We start from the raw sequence: 15,755 nt of genomic DNA, 5'->3' as shown, positions 1-15,755 counted from the left end.
TTACGAACGCTGCGATGATGAAGGCACGTCTCAGCAGAGCAATCCCTGGAAAGAGCCTGATTTGTGTCCTGAATTGAGAAGTTTAGACGATTTCATGTCTAAGCTATCAGAAGTAAAAGTACCAGTACGACGCTGAAGTAGTGGGAAAAATGCAAACCTTCAGGTTATGAAGACCGGCCAACGCCCAAGACGCGTTGAGTGCACTCGTTCCCGTCCGATCACGAAAGTTAAGCAACGCCGGGCACGGATAGTACTAAGATCGGTGACCGCTTGGGAACTCCGCGTGGTGTTGGTTTTTTTCAGAAGGAGATCAGCCCAGTATTTGAACTGTCTAAGAAGATGACGCGAGCAGTAACTGCCCGAAGAGGAAGATACAGCGGGGCATGAAAGGACAACCCTGATGACTGCCGCCTGGTATTACCGGGGTTGTCTGCCCTCAAAGCAGAGGAAGAAGGAGGAGTGGTTTTTTTAGTGGGTATGGCAACAACATCCGCGCGAGTCCCACATAACCCAGTGATTCGGGTCACTGGGCATGCGTAACAGCATTTTCCCCTCCTCATGCAAAAAAAAAAAAAGGTTATGAAGACCTGGAAGCTTATGTGACTACTTTTACAAGAGGATAATTTCTCGCAACGTTTTATCCACCAAATGCATAGAGATTTCAACAACAACTATATGCAATCTGGAGCGATTATGGAGCACCGTGTATCACGTCGGTGCTGCAGGAATAGAAATCGCATTACTATTCTGATGTATATAAGGATTTTTTTAATTTACAGCTTCACCGTTTGAGATGACATTTGGACAGACGGAGGGAGGGAGTTGGTGTTGTCAACGATGCTGAAGCGTACCACACGATTGGGGACCCCATGTTCTCTAGTCTCTGCACCTTTCATTGGTTTGGTTTGTAAACTGTATCGTGACCGATGCATTCGGGACCTTTACAATTTTTTGTGGTAATACAATTTTGTAGTAATATAATTTTGTAGTAATATAATTTTGTAGTAATATAATTTTTTAGAAGTATAATTTTGTAGTAATATAATTTTGTAGTAATATAATTTTGTAGTAAAATAATTTTGTAGTAATATAATTTTGTAGTAAAATAATTTTGTAGTAATATAATTTTGTAGTAAAATAATTTTGTAATAATATAATTTTGTAGTATTAATGAGCGTTCGAAATATATTTGAAGAATGTTTGATTCGATATTTTTTATTTTCAAAAGTATGGCAATTTACACAAAACATTACGTATTTTGTATGTCTTAGCGTTTAAAGAAAATTTGTATTGCATGGTAACTTATAGATTTAATAGTACCGTTTCGAATATTCTCTCCATTATTCTGAACGTCGAGATTTTGTATATATTTCCTTAATGTTAATTAACAGTTTTGTAGACTTTTGAATAAATAAAAAGGAATTGATAAAATTTGGAAAATGTCTACAATTTTCCTGCGATCTTCTAATTCGCCATATTAGTCCTTTTCAGTCCAGCATACTACACATAACAAAATTCTGTCGCAGGCAAGAGATCCGCACATGTGTCCAGGCTGTTGGCCGTCATCGGCGACATTATTTCGCCTGTCTGTGTATGAGATAAGGAGTGACGACAGACGATTGGTAGGGGATAAGCAAAGGGGAAAATTGTTTGTTTTTAGCAAATCCTGCATGAAGTTTTCTGACTGACGATGAGTCGCACCATAATCACTTTGTACATAAACGTCTCATCACTCCGTGTTTCCGTATCTTGAACATCCAAGCATCAACTAATTCCAAAATCGTCTGACGCGCGATACACATAGGCTTATTGTGACAAGCTACAGCAAATTATAGCAAGTTTTATTTGGTGAGCTCTAATCTCTTTTGTTCGTTACCTGTGCACATGTGTTTTCTCAGGTCCAGAAAAGTTTTTTCAACGCTTGTACCACCAAGTTGTATGTGAGTTACTCTGGCTTGTCAATATGCCTTGTTCAAAGTTGAGAGCTGGATACTGTCACAGCTCTCTATCTTCCCATGTAATTATGATAATAGGAGCTTTATGAGGTATGGAGTAAATTGAATGCGTCTTTGTTGAATCTAGATGATCCAGAATGGCGAATTGTTACAAGTAGAACAACTAATCAAAGTAATAGACATACACATATATGAAATATGTTTCATATGGATAGGAAATTACTTTGAAATTTGACAAGCATTGCAATAAATATGTTGGTTCGGAAGTAATATTACTAGATACTTATTTTTACAGATTGCAATATTCTCTTCACTAATTCATAGATTGATCTTAGAACAAATGAAGAACTTTACATGTTATTGGATTAACAAATAAAATGTATTGTTCCTCACAAATGGTATGCAGAGGAGTAATGAAAATAAAAGACAGGTGTATATTACAGTTCAAGTGACGCGAGAGACTGAAATACTATTTATACAAATTGCGGATGGATGGATACTGTGAAAAATCTTTCACATACTGATTGTAGGAAAGCAGAGATGGAAAATGAAGCAACGTATTTTAAAATTGAATCCCTAAGTATAGCATGTAGATAATATTTTGAGTGTTGATGGAGGACAAAATTATGCACATTCCTTTTTCAATTCCAAGGAATTGCATCATCGATGAGTCGGTTGTCAAAACATGATGGAAATAGCTCATTGTTAATTGAACAAGTTTGATATAATTACACAACCTAAAGATTTAACTTGAAATTTGTTCGAAGAAATTTACTTTTACTTATACGTGATGTCAAGTGCGGTATTAAGTATCATGCTTTCATAACTATTGTTTTAAATATTTTTGTGTTGAAATATTGTCGTTTGGGTGTCTGTTCTGTACTACAGGAGTACCCGAAATAATTTTACTCGTCGTGTACAGTTAAACAACTACAGGCAGTTGATTCTATTCCTGGAACGCGTTGGATTCGTGTTTACGTGGTACGTTGATTAGAATGATTTAGAGGTGGTTTACTGATGCCAAGCAAGGTAGATATCATTTCCGAACTACCACTGGAGGTTTCGCACTTGTTACCTCGAAAATTGGATCCCTCCTCCCTGCAGAGCGCCGCGCTTGTCTCGCGCAAATGGTTGAACATATGCAGATCCGACAAGTGTCTTCGGCGGACAGCAAGAAGTCACATTCGGCGTACGAGAAAGGGGTTCAGGATGGGGTTCCTCGGAACCACAGCCGCTAAAGCTGCCGAACAACAATCAAGGAGTAGAGTACGAGGTGCGAGGAACCTACGACACGAAGTAAGCTTATCCACTGCTCGTACGACGGTCATCATTGGAAGGTTACGTGGTCCTCCGAAAATTTCGATGCGAAATCGTCCTATCGATGTTGAACCGCTAAAATGTATTAGACTGTAATTGATAGTATGTACCTTAATTCGACAGTTTTATTTTGCGAGAACACGAAACTGCCTTGTCCTACGAAAATGATTCAGAACTGTAGCGCAAAGCTTGAAATAAAATGGTGCCATTGAGACGGCAATTTGTTTCAGCCGCGGCAGTTTTCTACAGAAATATCGACAATGTAACTCACATTGACGCTCAGTCGTGTACCGCGTTACACTCTATCTGTGGACTAGAAAGGGTCTTGGCCGCCTTCGTGAGAAAGCCGTACCGTCTTTCGTGTTAACGGTGCACTCGCTCTGACAAGTGGGTTTCAGGACGGGCGGCAAAGTTTCCTTCGAAGAGCTTGCCCACTTCATTACATAAGAGCATCGGGCGATACGAGGACGACGAGAACGTCGGTCGTGCCGCCCTTCAGAAGCTGTACCAGCCTCACCATGCGCTTTATCCGACGAGAGGCTCCCTCCCACTGACACCGTGAAATGAGTGTCGTAGCTTGGGGGCAATTATCCGCGTCCTCTCCGCTCATACCCGTCCGGAGATACCGTCCGTACCAGGCGCTACGTCACGGGAGGCTATCCTCGTCGTCCTGCATCTCCCCGCATGTTTATAGACTGACGGAGCGTCATACTCGATTTTGTGATGGCGTGAACGTTATTCAAATATGTAATAACGTTACCAAACCCACTATAACTATAAATTACTTTCCCACAGAACTTCGACTCATTCTATATCTTGGATAGTTCACAAGTACGTATGCGCGAGATATATATTTCATTATAGAAGCCCTGAATCAAGTATTGAATTTAAGAGGTAATGGTTTGTAGCCTTAAGTACTGAAACTTATTCTATAATGGGAGCAACTGCCACAAATAGGAATCTAATCATTCTAACTAAAGACAAATTCTATCGACGAAATATTTAGTATGTAATTATAATATAAATTATACAATCATATAGTATAGTTTAATGTCATCATTAATTTCTATATTCATACAATACCGCATATCATTTGCAAATGTATATTTTATACCAAGTAGTATTGCAATTGTGCCACTCGGAAGACAAACTTATTAATTCCATCTTCCGATATTACCTGTACTTATATAGAAATATAATACTAAATACTAAAATATATCATAAGTATTTCATATTTGAAACAACAGTAAACCGAACGGAATTAATCTGTTTGACTTCTATGCGGCTCAAGTCACGTATCAATATATGTACATTATTCTGTAGTTTTAATATTTTAAGCGTGCATTGTGCACAGGACAATTGTCTTCAATAAATTTTGCAAATCTGTTTATAGTAAGTGAGGGATCATTAGGCCAAAGAAAAATAAGGCGACTTTTAAAAGATGCAATGAAACTTGCTTCTGCTGAACATGGACTATGAAGGTCGAACATCTTCCCGTTTATTTTGCAATTAAATACATACTCGCCTTCCGCATTCTGGCCTGTGTGCCTGCTGGATCAGGCTGGCAAGCTGTTGGAGAGGATTGTGGCTGCCCGACTCGAGTCACATCTGTATCGACGTGCTCCGTCGATCGAAATATCTGATACTAGTTCCCCTTAAAACGCAACGAACTGAATCCATAATTAATGCGCTCATTGAACACTATATTTACATATTTTCGGCACCAAAAACGATCCTAACAGACCAGGGACAAAATTTTGTTAGCGATTTAATGACGAAATTTGAAGAAGCTTTTAAAATCAAACACATCAAAACAACTTCATTTCACCCACAGAGTAACGGATCTCTCGAAAGAACGCATGCCTCAGTTAAAGATTTAATTCGTACTGCATTACACGACAATGACAAAGAATGGGACGAAGTACTTAATTTCATTTGTTTAGGGTACAACACCGCGAAACATGAAGGAACAGGATTCTCTCCCTTTGAATTGACCTTTGGGCGAAAAGCTAACTTACCTTCCGCAATATCCAAATTCCCCACACTTACCTATGATGATATGTACTCACTTTGGCAAAAACAACTGAATAAATATTGGGAAACAGCTCACAAAACGCTTATTCAGAATAAGCAACGATACAAGCGAGACCAAGAAAGAAAGATTGTTAAAACTCAGACCGTGTTTAGAAAAGGAGACTTTGTTTTAATTCACAACGACCATAAAAGAGATAAGTTGCACATTGAATGGTTAGGACCTTACAGGATTAACGATGTGAAAACTCCTTATTACATTATTTCTATCGACAATGCTAAGAAAAAGATACATGGTAACCGACCGAAAGCGTACTTTTTTCAGGATAATGCTGACCCTAGCACTAGTAATAATACCCTTAATTAGATGCCTTGAATTCACGGGATAGGAATTACGCTTTGTAAACAAACCCAACCAATTCACGATCGAAAACTACAACATGATTACGCCTCTGAAATTGTTAGCTTCCCGAACACTAACAAATATTGTAAAATTGCTATATTTAAGATTAACGAAATAACTTTTGTACCATTACATGCAGAAAACCAATTCATAATGATCCCTAAAAAAAAGGGGGGGGGGGTAAACATATCCTTCGATCTACATTTAAATAATTCCATTCTACTAAGATCTTAGAGGACCAAGATCAATCTAACCAGGGGGGTATGTCACGACCGGCTCACTTTAAAATCGGAGATAAAGATGTGGCGGCACTCGGCGACAATGTATATCGCTGAAGTGCCTAATGAACCATCAACATCCCAACGGTCCTTCCACCGAAGGCTCTAGAAGAAAGAGCGCGTGGCAACGGCCGCGGACGCCTGGCAAATGCGTGGACGGTGGGGATGTTGAGGGATAACAAAAGAAAGCGATCGGATCCGATCGAAAGTAAAAAATCATAAGAGCTTCAGTCTTAAAAGGTCACGCTTAGAGCTCGGAAGTAGATTGTAAAACCAAGTGTTAGAAGAAAAATAAAGTTTCTTTTTTTTATTCTTTTTTGTTGTTCTTTTGCATAATTTTACGTGACACTAGCAACGTTACCCTGAGACTGAAACAACTGCCTAAACCAACGTCGGACGTGTACCGCTTATGGTCTTTCCTCGACGCATTCCTTTGCATGTGCGCTTTCGAAGACCTTAGGCGGTTGAGAAACCGAAGACCAGATGTAGAGTTTTCTCAGAAGTGACGATCACTTCAACACTAATTAATTTTAAAATGATACTTAATTATCGATAGATAGTGCATTTTATGTTTATAAACGTGAAAAAAACAATTTTCGTTTCACCGAACTATGGTTATCCCACAATATATGTATCATTAATATATTATAAGGAACTATTCGAATATACGTACAAAATCGTTTTTATGCGTATTTTTACATACAACTTTTATTTACTTTAAATTATTCCAAATTTGAGGATAAAATTATGCAGACTATATACACAGAAGAAAGGGGATTAATTTTACCATATACTTCATTTGAATGAAAGTTGCGTGAACTTCTCATGACGTAAAGTGTAAAAATTTAATAGAATGTAGATACAGTTTTCTATTATCGTTACAGATAAGAAATTTGTTAAACACTGATAAAGTTAAAGCCATTAATAGTGGTTGCAGCAAAGATTTGTTATTAATTCAAGATGAATAGGTTTCAAACAAAAAATTCCAGTTACTACTTATAGATTTGATTTTATAAAAAAAACAAGAAATTAAAAATTTTATAAAAAAGTTTATTCGCATTAAAAATATTATATTTTATCGCATATCAGAATTTTAGATCTTACGTTTAAAATAGTTTTTTTTTACCTTTTTTTGCTTGTAAAGTTATTACATTAATAAAAATGTCAGGATCGGGTTAACTGAATTGATCGTGTAGTAAAATATCGATCCAAATATCTTGGAATCATTAAAAAAAATGCTTTTTTTATTGTGAAAAAATGGTACTTTATTACCGTTAATCATTTAACTGTAATATTGGCTATAATATTTAACAATAATATTTCTAGTACATCAACATTAATATACGTTCTAAATAATATGTGAAGAAATTTGAGGTTAGGTTGGAAGATATCTACACCGGAAATGACGCCTGCAAAATGGCGCACGTGATTGGTTAGAAATTAACCGCAGAACATCTTCATACGCTATTGATTATTTCCTGTAAATGAGGAATTTTAATATAATGTACAAAGTATATAAGATTTTGCATTAAAATTGTCGCAAATATTTTTAAAAATTAATTGGATTGTAGTATTTTTAAAAAATCATAATAATGTAAGATTCTATATGGAATTACTTTCTATCGTTCGCGCATAAGACCAGTACGTAACGACAAGCTTGAGGGTATATAAAGCCACCATCAGACGCGCAACGTAGGCATTTGTCGAGTCGTCTGCAAGCGGAGAGGATCTTATTTTGCTCGACAGTTTCAAACATTTTGTGTGTTGTGTGAACCTGTTCTATCTTGTTCTACAACAATCACGAGCCACATACAGGTTAGTGTACTTATTATTATAATTTATTCATTAATTAGGTGAAATAGTTTAGGAAACAATAAGAAAACGTGAATATCGTAACATCGACACTGTGTTAACCTCGAAAAAGAGGACATTTGCATTCCTGCAAATTAAGAAAACTACGAAGCCGTCGTCATGGCAAAGTCTAAGAAGAGAGTTTGTGATATTGACGCCAAGCCAAGTAGTACTAAACGATTAGCATCTTGGATCAGAAGAATCCGCAGTAAAAAATCAAGGTATTGCCGAAATCGCAGACGCGATTTACGGATTGAAGCAATGCTGACGTGTGCTCTCTTCAAAGCTGAAAATGAATTACGCATCAAGCAATCATCTAAAGCTTTAAAATTGCAGAAACTTAAAGAAAAATTATTGAAGAAGGAAAATTGTATAAATTACGAACGCTGCGATGATGAAGGCACGTCTCAGCAGAGCAATCCCTGGAAAGAGCCTGATTTGTGTCCTGAATTGAGAAGTTTAGACGATTTCATGTCTAAGCTATCAGAAGTAAAAGTACCAGTACGACGCTGAAGTAGTGGGAAAAATGCAAACCTTCAGGTTATGAAGACCGGCCAACGCCCAAGACGCGTTGAGTGCACTCGTTCCCGTCCGATCACGAAAGTTAAGCAACGCCGGGCACGGATAGTACTAAGATCGGTGACCGCTTGGGAACTCCGCGTGGTGTTGGTTTTTTTCAGAAGGAGATCAGCCCAGTATTTGAACTGTCTAAGAAGATGACGCGAGCAGTAACTGCCCGAAGAGGAAGATACAGCGGGGCATGAAAGGACAACCCTGATGACTGCCGCCTGGTATTACCGGGGTTGTCTGCCCTCAAAGCAGAGGAAGAAGGAGGAGTGGTTTTTTTAGTGGGTATGGCAACAACATCCGCGCGAGTCCCACATAACCCAGTGATTCGGGTCACTGGGCATGCGTAACAGCATTTTCCCCTCCTCATGCAAAAAAAAAAAAAAGGTTATGAAGACCTGGAAGCTTATGTGACTACTTTTACAAGAGGATAATTTCTCGCAACGTTTTATCCACCAAATGCATAGAGATTTCAACAACAACTATATGCAATCTGGAGCGATTATGGAGCACCGTGTATCACGTCGGTGCTGCAGGAATAGAAATCGCATTACTATTCTGATGTATATAAGGATTTTTTTAATTTACAGCTTCACCGTTTGAGATGACATTTGGACAGACGGAGGGAGGGAGTTGGTGTTGTCAACGATGCTGAAGCGTACTACACGATTGGGGACCCCATGTTCTCTAGTCTCTGCACCTTTCATTGGTTTGGTTTGTAAACTGTATCGTGACCGATGCATTCGGGACCTTTACAATTTTTTGTGGTAATACAATTTTGTAGTAATATAATTTTGTAGTAATATAATTTTGTAGTAATATAATTTTGTAGAAGTATAATTTTGTAGTAATATAATTTTGTAGTAATATAATTTTGTAGTAAAATAATTTTGTAGTAATATAATTTTGTAGTAATATAATTTTGTAGTATTAATGAGCGTTCGAAATATATTTGAAGAATGTTTGATTCGATATTTTTTATTTTCAAAAGTATGGCAATTTACACAAAACATTACGTATTTTGTATGTCTTAGCGTTTAAAGAAAATTTGTATTGCATGGTAACTTATAGATTTAATAGTACCGTTTCGAATATTCTCTCCATTATTCTGAACGTCGAGATTTTGTATATATTTCCTTAATGTTAATTAACAGTTTTGTAGACTTTTGAATAAATAAAAAGGAATTGATAAAATTTGGAAAATGTCTACAATTTTCCTGCGATCTTCTAATTCGCCATATTAGTCCTTTTCAGTCCAGCATACTACACATAACAAAATTCTGTCGCAGGCAAGAGATCCGCACATGTGTCCAGGCTGTTGGCCGTCATCGGCGACATTATTTCGCCTGTCTGTGTATGAGATAAGGAGTGACGACAGACGATTGGTAGGGGATAAGCAAAGGGGAAAATTGTTTGTTTTTAGCAAATCCTGCATGAAGTTTTCTGACTGACGATGAGTCGCACCATAATCACTTTGTACATAAACGTCTCATCACTCCGTGTTTCCGTATCTTGAACATCCAAGCATCAACTAATTCCAAAATCGTCTGACGCGCGATACACATAGGCTTATTGTGACAAGCTACAGCAAATTATAGCAAGTTTTATTTGGTGAGCTCTAATCTCTTTTGTTCGTTACCTGTGCACATGTGTTTTCTCAGGTCCAGAAAAGTTTTTTCAACGCTTGTACCACCAAGTTGTATGTGAGTTACTCTGGCTTGTCAATATGCCTTGTTCAAAGTTGAGAGCTGGATACTGTCACAGCTCTCTATCTTCCCATGTAATTATGATAATAGGAGCTTTATGAGGTATGGAGTAAATTGAATGCGTCTTTGTTGAATCTAGATGATCCAGAATGGCGAATTGTTACAAGTAGAACAACTAATCAAAGTAATAGACATACACATATATGAAATATGTTTCATATGGATAGGAAATTACTTTGAAATTTGACAAGCATTGCAATAAATATGTTGGTTCGGAAGTAATATTACTAGATACTTATTTTTACAGATTGCAATATTCTCTTCACTAATTCATAGATTGATCTTAGAACAAATGAAGAACTTTACATGTTATTGGATTAACAAATAAAATGTATTGTTCCTCACAAATGGTATGCAGAGGAGTAATGAAAATAAAAGACAGGTGTATATTACAGTTCAAGTGACGCGAGAGACTGAAATACTATTTATACAAATTGCGGATGGATGGATACTGTGAAAAATCTTTCACATACTGATTGTAGGAAAGCAGAGATGGAAAATGAAGCAACGTATTTTAAAATTGAATCCCTAAGTATAGCATGTAGATAATATTTTGAGTGTTGATGGAGGACAAAATTATGCACATTCCTTTTTCAATTCCAAGGAATTGCATCATCGATGAGTCGGTTGTCAAAACATGATGGAAATAGCTCATTGTTAATTGAACAAGTTTGATATAATTACACAACCTAAAGATTTAACTTGAAATTTGTTCGAAGAAATTTACTTTTACTTATACGTGATGTCAAGTGCGGTATTAAGTATCATGCTTTCATAACTATTGTTTTAAATATTTTTGTGTTGAAATATTGTCGTTTGGGTGTCTGTTCTGTACTACAGGAGTACCCGAAATAATTTTACTCGTCGTGTACAGTTAAACAACTACAGGCAGTTGATTCTATTCCTGGAACGCGTTGGATTCGTGTTTACGTGGTACGTTGATTAGAATGATTTAGAGGTGGTTTACTGATGCCAAGCAAGGTAGATATCATTTCCGAACTACCACTGGAGGTTTCGCACTTGTTACCTCGAAAATTGGATCCCTCCTCCCTGCAGAGCGCCGCGCTTGTCTCGCGCAAATGGTTGAACATATGCAGATCCGACAAGTGTCTTCGGCGGACAGCAAGAAGTCACATTCGGCGTACGAGAAAGGGGTTCAGGATGGGGTTCCTCGGAACCACAGCCGCTAAAGCTGCCGAACAACAATCAAGGAGTAGAGTACGAGGTGCGAGGAACCTACGACACGAAGTAGGCTTATCCACTGCTCGTACGACGGTCATCATTGGAAGGTTACGTGGTCCTCCGAAAATTTCGATGCGAAATCGTCCTATCGATGTTGAACCGCTAAAATGTATTAGACTGTAATTGATAGTATGTACCTTAATTCGACAGTTTTATTTTGCGAGAACACGAAACTGCCTTGTCCTACGAAAATGATTCAGAACTGTAGCGCAAAGCTTGAAATAAAATGGTGCCATTGAGACGGCAATTTGTTTCAGCCGCGGCAGTTTTCTACAGAAATATCGACAATGTAACTCACATTGACGCTCAGTCGTGTACCGCGTTACACTCTATCTGTGGACTAGAAAGGGTCTTGGCCGCCTTCGTGAGAAAGCCGTACCGTCTTTCGTGTTAACGGTGCACTCGCTCTGACAAGTGGGTTTCAGGACGGGCGGCAAAGTTTCCTTCGAAGAGCTTGCCCACTTCATTACATAAGAGCATCGGGCGATACGAGGACGACGAGAACGTCGGTCGTGCCGCCCTTCAGAAGCTGTACCAGCCTCACCATGCGCTTTATCCGACGAGAGGCTCCCTCCCACTGACACCGTGAAATGAGTGTCGTAGCTTGGGGGCAATTATCCGCGTCCTCTCCGCTCATACCCGTCCGGAGATACCGTCCGTACCAGGCGCTACGTCACGGGAGGCTATCCTCGTCGTCCTGCATCTCCCCGCATGTTTATAGACTGACGGAGCGTCATACTCGATTTTGTGATGGCGTGAACGTTATTCAAATATGTAATAACGTTACCAAACCCACTATAACTATAAATTACTTTCCCACAGAACTTCGACTCATTCTATATCTTGGATAGTTCACAAGTACGTATGCGCGAGATATATATTTCATTATAGAAGCCCTGAATCAAGTATTGAATTTAAGAGGTAATGGTTTGTAGCCTTAAGTACTGAAACTTATTCTATAATGGGAGCAACTGCCACAAATAGGAATCTAATCATTCTAACTAAAGACAAATTCTATCGACGAAATATTTAGTATGTAATTATAATATAAATTATACAATCATATAGTATAGTTTAATGTCATCATTAATTTCTATATTCATACAATACCGCATATCATTTGCAAATGTATATTTTATACCAAGTAGTATTGCAATTGTGCCACTCGGAAGACAAACTTATTAATTCCATCTTCCGATATTACCTGTACTTATATAGAAATATAATACTAAATACTAAAATATATCATAAGTATTTCATATTTGAAACAACAGTAAACCGAACGGAATTAATCTGTTTGACTTCTATGCGGCTCAAGTCACGTATCAATATATGTACATTATTCTGTAGTTTTAATATTTTAAGCGTGCATTGTGCACAGGACAATTGTCTTCAATAAATTTTGCAAATCTGTTTATAGTAAGTGAGGGATCATTAGGCCAAAGAAAAATAAGGCGACTTTTAAAAGATGCAATGAAACTTGCTTCTGCTGAACATGGACTATGAAGGTCGAACATCTTCCCGTTTATTTTGCAATTAAATACATACTCGCCTTCCGCATTCTGGCCTGTGTGCCTGCTGGATCAGGCTGGCAAGCTGTTGGAGAGGATTGTGGCTGCCCGACTCGAGTCACATCTGTATGGACGTGCTCCGTCGATCGAAATATCTGATACTAGTTCCCCTTAAAACGCAACGAACTGAATCCATAATTAATGCGCTCATTGAACACTATATTTACATATTTTCGGCACCAAAAACGATCCTAACAGACCAGGGACAAAATTTTGTTAGCGATTTAATGACGAAATTTGAAGAAGCTTTTAAAATCAAACACATCAAAACAACTTCATTTCACCCACAGAGTAACGGATCTCTCGAAAGAACGCATGCCTCAGTTAAAGATTTAATTCGTACTGCATTACACGACAATGACAAAGAATGGGACGAAGTACTTAATTTCATTTGTTTAGGGTACAACACCGCGAAACATGAAGGAACAGGATTCTCTCCCTTTGAATTGACCTTTGGGCGAAAAGCTAACTTACCTTCCGCAATATCCAAATTCCCCACACTTACCTATGATGATATGTACTCACTTTGGCAAAAACAACTGAATAAATATTGGGAAACAGCTCACAAAACGCTTATTCAGAATAAGCAACGATACAAGCGAGACCAAGAAAGAAAGATTGTTAAAACTCAGACCGTGTTTAGAAAAGGAGACTTTGTTTTAATTCACAACGACCATAAAAGAGATAAGTTGCACATTGAATGGTTAGGACCTTACAGGATTAACGATGTGAAAACTCCTTATTACATTATTTCTATCGACAATGCTAAGAAAACGATACATGGTAACCGACCGAAAGCGTACTTTTTTCAGGATAATGCTGACCCTAGCACTAGTAATAATACCCTTAATTAGATGCCTTGAATTCACGGGATAGGAATTACGCTTTGTAAACAAACCCAACCAATTCACGATCGAAAACTACAACATGATTACGCCTCAGAAATTGTTAGCTTCCCGAACACTAACAAATATTGTAAAATTGCTATATTTAAGATTAACGAAATAACTTTTGTACCATTACATGCAGAAAACCAATTCATAATGATCCCTAAAAAAAAGGGGGGGGGGGGTAAACATATCCTTCGATCTACATTTAAATAATTCCATTCTACTAAGATCTTAGAGGACCAAGATCAATCTAACCAGGGGGGTATGTCACGACCGGCTCACTTTAAAATCGGAGATAAAGATGTGGCGACACTCGGCGACAATGTATATCGCTGAAGTGCCTAATGAACCATCAACATCCCAACGGTCCTTCCACCGAAGGCTCTAGAAGAAAGAGCGCGTGGCAACGGCCGCGGACGCCTGGCAAATGCGTGGACGGTGGGGATGTTGAGGGATAACAAAAGAAAGCGATCGGATCCGATCGAAAGTAAAAAATCATAAGAGCTTCAGTCTTAAAAGGTCACGCTTAGAGCTCGGAAGTAGATTGTAAAACCAAGTGTTAGAAGAAAAATAAAGTTTCTTTTTTTTATTCTTTTTTGTTGTTCTTTTGCATAATTTTACGTGACACTAGCAACGTTACCCTGAGACTGAAACAACTGCCTAAACCAACGTCGGACGTGTACCGCTTATGGTCTTTCCTCGACGCATTCCTTTGCATGTGCGCTTTCGAAGACCTTAGGCGGTTGAGAAACCGAAGACCAGATGTAGAGTTTTCTCAGAAGTGACGATCACTTCAACACTAATTAATTTTAAAATGATACTTAATTATCGATAGATAGTGCATTTTATGTTTATAAACGTGAAAAAAACAATTTTCGTTTCACCGAACTATGGTTATCCCACAATATATGTATCATTAATATATTATAAGGAACTATTCGAATATACGTACAAAATCGTTTTTATGCGTATTTTTACATACAACTTTTATTTACTTTAAATTATTCCAAATTTGAGGATAAAATTATGCAGACTATATACACAGAAGAAAGGGGATTAATTTTACCATATACTTCATTTGAATGAAAGTTGCGTGAACTTCTCATGACGTAAAGTGTAAAAATTTAATAGAATGTAGATACAGTTTTCTATTATCGTTACAGATAAGAAATTTGTTAAACACTGATAAAGTTAAAGCCATTAATAGTGGTTGCAGCAAAGATTTGTTATTAATTCAAGATGAATAGGTTTCAAACAAAAAATTCCAGTTACTACTTATAGATTTGATTTTATAAAAAAAACAAGAAATTAAAAATTTTATAAAAAAGTTTATTCGCATTAAAAATATTATATTTTATCGCATATCAGAATTTTAGATCTTACGTTTAAAATAGTTTTTTTTTTACCTTTTTTTTGCTTGTAAAGTTATTACATTAATAAAAATGTCAGGATCGGGTTAACTGAATTGATCGTGTAGTAAAATATCGATCCAAATATCTTGGAATCATTAAAAAAAAATGCTTTTTTTATTGTGAAAAAATGGTACTTTATTACCGTTAATCATTTAACTGTAATATTGGCTATAATATTTAACAATAATATTTCTAGTACATCAACATTAATATACGTTCTAAATAATATGTGAAGAAATTTGAGGTTAGGTTGGAAGATATCTACACCGGAAATGACGCCTGCAAAATGGCGCACGTGATTGGTTAGAAATTAACCGCAGAACATCTTCATACGCTATTGATTATTTCCTGTAAATGAGGAATTTTAATATAATGTACAAAGTATATAAGATTTTGCATTAAAATTGTCGCAAATATTTTTAAAAATTAATTGGATTGTAGTATTTTTAAAAAATCATAATAATGTAAGATT

The 15,755-nt window shown here is 37.1% G+C and overlaps 2 pseudogenes; both read left to right on the top strand.

Annotated features, from left to right (window-relative positions):
• The first annotated feature begins 176 nt into the window (after positions 1 to 176).
• Positions 177 to 295, top strand: LOC132915601 (5S ribosomal RNA; annotated as a pseudogene).
• An 8,093-nt stretch (positions 296 to 8,388) lies between these two features.
• On the top strand, positions 8,389 to 8,507 carry LOC132915600 (5S ribosomal RNA; annotated as a pseudogene).
• Positions 8,508 to 15,755: the final 7,248 nt, after the last annotated feature.

This window comes from Bombus pascuorum, unplaced genomic scaffold (genome assembly GCF_905332965.1).
Source record: "Bombus pascuorum unplaced genomic scaffold, iyBomPasc1.1, whole genome shotgun sequence".
Lineage (NCBI taxonomy): Eukaryota > Metazoa > Arthropoda > Insecta > Hymenoptera > Apidae > Bombus > Bombus pascuorum.
This window is presented reverse-complemented; position numbering and strand designations above follow the sequence as displayed.